Source organism: Apostichopus japonicus, chromosome 22 (assembly GCF_037975245.1).
Source record: "Apostichopus japonicus isolate 1M-3 chromosome 22, ASM3797524v1, whole genome shotgun sequence".
In the NCBI taxonomy this organism is placed as follows: Eukaryota; Metazoa; Echinodermata; class Holothuroidea; order Aspidochirotida; family Stichopodidae; genus Apostichopus; species Apostichopus japonicus.
This window is the reverse complement of record NC_092582.1, coordinates 19,063,444-19,069,006: the sequence shown is the minus strand read 5'-3', so window position 1 is coordinate 19,069,006 and position 5,563 is coordinate 19,063,444. Positions and strand designations below refer to the sequence as shown.

At 36.3% G+C, this 5,563-nt stretch overlaps 1 long non-coding RNA gene across 1 annotated transcript; it reads left to right on the top strand.

Moving 5' to 3' along the window:
* Window positions 1-564: 564 nt before the first annotated feature.
* LOC139964139 (uncharacterized) lies at window positions 565-4,449 on the top strand. The gene is made up of 4 exons (XR_011791841.1): window positions 565-705; window positions 1,937-2,102; window positions 2,287-2,422; window positions 3,061-4,449. It is a non-coding gene; the product is annotated as an uncharacterized lncRNA (long non-coding RNA).
* The last annotated feature ends 1,114 nt before the right edge of the window (window positions 4,450-5,563 follow it).

Here is a 5,563-nt window from a genome sequence, read left to right as displayed (position 1 = left end):
TTTTATTCATATAGTGAGTGATGTGACAGAGGTATAAGTGTACCCCAGAAGATATTAAAGAGAAAGAATATATCACATTTTGAACTGATCTTGTGATGTATTTTGTACAGAGCACTTTTATCAAACATAATGTATAAGATTATTTGTGTAATTGGATAAAACCAACAAACTTCAATTTTGTATTTTGGACATAGGTTTGATTATGACTAATAATGCTTTTTCAAATTCCTGTTGGCCATACATTATACCTTTTCCATAACTTAACCACTTTCTCCCGTTTTCTTTGTTGTGAAATCATTATAACTGTTTAGTATTAAAAAAGACATCGTCGTGCTGTGGACAACTTCACTCTTAATTTTTCCGGGTCACTTTTGTGACCCGGATTCCTGATAAAAATAGTTTCATCCTTTTCAGGATAAGTTTAATCCATTCCCGGATAAAATTCAACCATTCCCGATTCAATTTCATTAGGCATGGTATCATTCCTTTGTACCGTTCCTGATCAGAACGTAGCGCTTGATGCTATTGGCTGATGTACATCATGTGACATAAGCTTTTGATTGTGTCGAACGTTACGCTATTCGTACACGGTCTTAAACAGAAGCCATCTTTTCCAAACTTTGCACTCACGAAATGCTCTTATGGATCTCGTAGAAGCAAAATTACTTCAATGGGGATTGGAGAAGTACGTCAAGAATTTCAAAGGTGAGTTATTAGGCACTTTCCATTTCGTTTGTTGTGTTAATCATACGCAATAAATTTAGTGATTTGAAGAAGCTATGCTCACTCCGTGACGGGTTTACTCTGGCCTAGCGTTATACAGTGTGCACTATAGTGTGTAGCGTGTGGTGTGAAAACGCTAGGTTTTTGATTGACTGTACTGTACAGTATACTACAGTACTGTACATGCCTACACACAACAGTATGCAGTACTATTGTGAAGCCTCTATGGTGCTACAGGGCAAACAGTATTACTGTACGCTGGGTTCTAATGTTCAGTTGCTACTTCATCACAAAGTGGATTGTCATTTTCGATAACCAAATAAATTGAATGACATAAGTAAGGCAGGCAAGGCCTAATAAGGGTTCCTGGTAATTAAGATTTAGGTAATGTAAGACTTGCCTACAGTGGGAATCAGTCTTTCCCTTGTACAGTATGTTCTATATAAGGTGATCATTTACAAATAAGGCATAGGCCTATATGCTACTGTAGTGTTGTGGTTGGACTGGGCCCAGTAGTGGAGTGTACTGAACTGTACTTTTGTGTTGAAATGAAAACAACACTGATTTTTCGTACTTTTTTTTTAATCAATATTTAAATAAGTTTCTGCAAAAGAAAAAAACAGATGGTAAAGTCATCATTAAATCGCAAATAAATTTGTAGGCTGTCCATAGGTTCATGGTATTGTGTAATAGTACAGTCGACGCTTGAAGTAGCGGTTCCGCGAATATTTCGGTATACCCGGTTATACCGAGCAGGTATGCCGCTTTATGTTAATGCTTATACCGATGCACCTTTGCATAAAGTTGCTTATGGTCTTGCCTAGTAATGGCAAAAAGAGGGCAAAATAACACACTAAATGGTATGTAGAAACTTCTCTGAATTCTTATACTGTTCATGGAAATAGATCATAAGGATCTGAGATCCGTATTGAAACGTTCTGTAAACTTCATTTATGGCAATATGTTTTAAAATGCAAAATAAGGTAAGGAAAAATTGGCCAAATACAGGTCTTTTCAAATTGTGTTCATATACCATACTGTGTGCAAAAGTGGGTGCTGTACAGTATGGCTTGTGATAAGAATAGGCTCTTAATTGCATGAGGTCTGCAGATAAAAAAAAATTGCAGAAATAAACTTTCATGGAGGTGTTACTACAATAAATTTTTAGAGAAGTAACATTTTGCTATCATATGTTGTCTTTGCTAAATTTCAGGAAGTCTAGTTTTGTGCTGGCACAGGTCGCCATGAAGCAACAGGCAACCTGGAAAACCGACTGCAATATGTGAGGAGAAAGGACCAAAATAAGACAAAGAAGTCTGTTTGCGACCCTCATAAACCTTCAAAGCTGGTTGACACAACAGATTTGGAATTGACATCAGGTAAATTAAATTAATTAATTAATTAATTTATTTATTTATTTATTCGTTTGTTTGTTTGTTTGTTTATTTATTTAGTCTTTCATTCATCCATCCATCCATACATCCATCCATCCATTCATTCATGTAGTTTTTGCATCTAGTTACTTTTGTTGCTTAAAACGATATCAATGATTGTTCTTCACAGATGATGCAGAGGAGTGTGTTATTCAGCGATGGTAACGTGTCTGGAGACTGGAGTATCACAGAGCCTTTAATATCAGAGACAATAAGAAGAGTTCTGTGGGAGATATTCTCTCAGAAAATACACAACAGATGGCATGGTAAGAGTTTTACTCAATACATGTGCTATTCTAGCTCAGTCACTTTGGGAACAGGAACCCGAACTAAAGTGCCAAAAGCTTACTGTTGCTGTAAGACTTAAGAAGAGTGAATAATGCCATGTTGTAGGCTACACATTATATATCAACGTTAATTGGGCCATAAGAGTATGGTATGAGTGTTTTGCTAGTCCGTTTCTAGCCTTTCCTTGTGTACCTGTTAGGTTGATTGCAATTTTACTGAGCTTCAAAATCATGCAAATCTGCTTTTTCTCTTTCTTTTATGACTCTACTATTTTTAGTACTTTACAGTAAATTAACGAAGGTTGCCTCACGTTCTTAAAATCATATATGTTTCTCAGAGAGAATGACCTAACGGTTATGAAATGATTGAGTATCACAATGATAATGATGCATGGTGTTGGTGATGGTGGTGGTGATGATGATAGTGAAGATGGTGGTGGTGGTGGTGATGATGATGGTGGTATTGGTGATGATGATGATGGTGGTGTTGGTGATGATGGTGATTATGATGAGGAGCTGGTTGCAAAATTTCAAAATTGTGGCAATGTATGGTTGTATGTCAGAATGTTGCAATTTGAAAACAAAAATGTGTAATTTCTCATATATCTTTTCAATAGATTGGCACAAACATACCATCTGTCCTTGATAAAGTTCAACAGCCACAGCCTTTCGTTTTGGCATGAGGACCAAGAGAGCAACCAGAGCAGGTGTTTAGTAGAGTTGAATAAAGGGAGCTACCTTGCCGATGACTTCTGCAGACAGTTGACATATGTTTTAAAATGCTTGAACTCAATTATACATGAGAAATAGAATGATACAACACCTGGGACTCTTTGAGAACTTTTTGAACCAGAAGACTGAGTAATCATCACCTTTTTTTTTACCCGTCATGGTATTAATGGATATCACATTATCTTAGATAACAAATTTATCATAGTTTGAGTTCAGTTTGTCCACTCATGTTCAATATTGACAGGTCAAATTGCACTGGAATAGTTCGGGTGAGCCGGTTGCATAATTTAATTGCACAAATTCCTCATTGTTATGTGTGAGCTGTTCAGATTTTAAAGAGGTGAATAGAGGGATGGTGTTATTTCTAGTATAAACAGTGACTGATGCATTGGTACTTAACCTGCCCCCACCATCTCCCCCAACTCAAATCTGCTTATGCCACTCAAAGTAACAAGAGAAACATCATCAAGCATTCATACGTGATTATGCAAGCACTTGTCCATTTCCAAACATGTTGGTGGTTCAGTAAAATACTTAAGTTTTCGAAGTATTTTCATTTATTTTAATACATAGAACATTGGATGCAATTAATATTTAATAAAATTTTGCAGAGGTAAACATAGTAAGGAAATTATTTTTACAAACATTTTCTTATTCCCATGACAAATCACATCTCTATCATTTCTGCTGTATGTAACAAAGATTTTGTGCATGCAATTTAAAGTCTTACTTATTGTTAAGTTGTACAATATCAAAGTTGTGTCATACTATAGTACTAAGTTATTTGTAACAAACCAACATATATCAAAGTATCATTATTTGGTAAATAATGTAAGACCATTGGTTGAGAGGCTGGTGGAGTAGCATTTTTCAGAATTTTTCATATTCCTGCAATATGTAGATTTCAAAGGTTAAAGTTAGCAGGAGATGATCTCTTCTAAGCATATTCTAACATTTGTACCTATTGTAGGATATCTTTAGTGGAGATTTTAAAGCATAAGACATATGCTTCTAGTTAGGATGTAAAGATTTTGAAAGCAAAAAGTTACACATAAATTGCCACAACAAGTCACGAGTCACATATATAACAGGGATATTACTAAAAATAGTATACACTTTTGCTGCCTTGATAAAACTCTTGCATTCCATCCACTTTTCCATTTCCGCTTTTGTTCATCAGTATTGTAATCCAAATCAACCGCTTTCTATAAGTAGAAATAATTTACGTTGTTTGTTAACGAAGTTGTTAAAAAGAATAAAGACATGGCCAAGTTATTTTCAGATTTGTATGTTGTATTTTATTCATAACATATCCAGAACGTAAGAACCCTTGAAACGGAAACAGGATCAAATTTATCCGGAATGGGGTCATTGTTTTTTTGATCCGGAAATCCGGATCATTTTGATCCGGGCGGGATCGGTGCCCCTGGGATCCGGAAGCCGGATCAAATTTGATCCGGAATGGGGTCATTGTTCTTTGATCCGGAAATCCGGATCATTTTGATCCGGACGGGGTCGGTGCCCCTGGGATCCGGAAACCGGATCAAATTTGATCCGGAATGAATCAAATTTGATCCGGATGTTTTAAGAGTGTTAGGTAACTTAAGATCAGTAAAAAACAGACAAGAAAATTTGAGCTGTTTGTAGACACAAGTACAATAACTACCAGCAAAAGTGGGAAGCATCTAACATTCACGATCATCAATCTTGAAATTTCAGTATTGCTTGTTCATAAACTTCAAATCTCGAACGTGGAACAAAACCAGCAGTCCATTTTTAATTTGACTTTGCTTCTTGCGTTACTTTCCATGGTTCATACATCAAAATAGTCATGAGAAAAGGTTTGTGATATGAAATGGAAGATTATAGTACACACAATAACATTGTTTATAGGTCAACTTAACTAAGACTAGGTACACAGAAGTTTTTCATTATCCAGCCACTCTATAGTTTAAGGCAAAAGGGTGGCTGCTAGTAAAGGCTTAGCGAGGAATGAAATTTGTCTTTAGAAATGATACAAACATGTCATTATGGAGAGGATGTGACGTAGTTGCTGGAATCGGTCTGGCAAGTCCGAGTCAAGTCCGAGTCCAAACCAACCCGAGTCCGATATCAAGTCAAACGTTCACAGAAGAGGTAATGGTCATGACTCGAGTCCGAGTTCGGACTCTATTACTAGGCCTACAGACCAGATGCCACGAATGAAGAACTGTCTTCATTTCCCTATTTTCACACACATACAAACACACACATACATACAAACGCAAATCTGTCAGTTTAGTGCAGAACCTGCAGGTTAAGTTTGAAGTATATAGTGAACATTGTTAATTATTCTAAGTCGAGTGATGTGTTGACATACACATCCTCAATTTCTGAACGTCATATGGT